Raw genomic sequence first — 1,391 nt, forward strand, 5'->3', positions numbered from 1 at the left:
ATGCAGGATAGGCGACCCATAGCCTTCTTCAGTGAAAAGCTAAGTGGGGCATCCCTGAAGTACCCTACTTATGACAAAGAGCTTTATACTCTTGTTCGTGCATTAGAGACTTGGCAGCACTACCTATGGCCAAGGGAATTTGTAATCCACACCGATCATGAATCATTGAAGCATCTCAAGGGTCAAGGTAAGTTGAATAAAAGGCATGCTAAATGGATGGAATACATTGAGACCTTTCCCTATGTCATCTGTTACAAGCAAGGTAAGGAGAACATTATTGCTGATGCTCTATCCCGGAGGTATGTACTTCTTACTTCTATGAGTGCTAAAATGCTTGGGTTTGAATATGTGAAAGAAATGTATGCCGATGACGCTGACTTTTCTTATGTGTATATGGCATGTGATAAAGCGGCATTTGGTAAGTTTTACAAGCATGATGGTTATTTATTTAAGGAAAGCAAACTTTGTGTGCCAAGTTGTTCTATGCGTGAGTTATTGGTGCGTGAGGCACATGGTGGGGGATTAATGGGACACTTTGGTGTCAAGAAAACTTTAGACATTTTGCATGAACATTTCTTTTGGCCTGAGATGAAGAGAGATGTTAATCGTATTTGTGGAAGGTGCATTACATGTAGAAAGGCCAAATCTAAGGTTTTGCCACATGGGTTGTATACACCCTTACCCGTTCCTAGTGAGCCATGGGTAGACATATCTATGGACTTTGTTTTGGGGCTGCCTAGGACAAAAAGGGGTAGAGATTCTATTTTTGTGGTTGTGGATAGATTTAGTAAGATGGCACATTTCATTCCATGCCATAAAACAGATGATGCCACAAACATAGTTGACTTGTTTTTTAGAGAGATAGTGCGACTCCATGGTGTACCTAGGAGTATTGTTTCTGATAGGGATGTTAAATTCCTTAGCTACTTTTGGAAGGTGTTGTGGGAGAAATTGGGTACTAAGCTCTTATTTTCCACTACTTGTCATCCACAGACTGATGGTCAGACTGAAGTAGTTAATAGGACTTTAACTCAGCTTTTACGCACTGTTGTTCAGAAGAATTTAAAAACTTGGGAGGATTGTCTACCATTTATAGAGTTTGAATATAATCGGACCATGCATACTACTACCTCATATTCTCCTTTTGAAATTGTTTATGAATTTAATCTGCTTACTCCTTTGGATTTGATGCCTTTACCAGTTGAAGGCAGGAGTAGCTTGGATGGACAAAAGAAGGCGGAGTTGGTAAAGTCACTTCATGAGAGGGTACGACTTCAAATTGCCCAAAAGAATGAAAGGGTTGCTTCCCAAGCCAATAAAGGGCGAAGGCGTGTCATCTTTGAACTGGGAGATTGGGTTTGGGTTCACATGCGCAAAGAAAGATTCTCAGC

The sequence above is a fragment of the Juglans microcarpa x Juglans regia genome, chromosome 1S (genome assembly GCF_004785595.1).
Source record: "Juglans microcarpa x Juglans regia isolate MS1-56 chromosome 1S, Jm3101_v1.0, whole genome shotgun sequence".
Taxonomy (NCBI): Eukaryota; Viridiplantae; Streptophyta; class Magnoliopsida; order Fagales; family Juglandaceae; genus Juglans; species Juglans microcarpa x Juglans regia.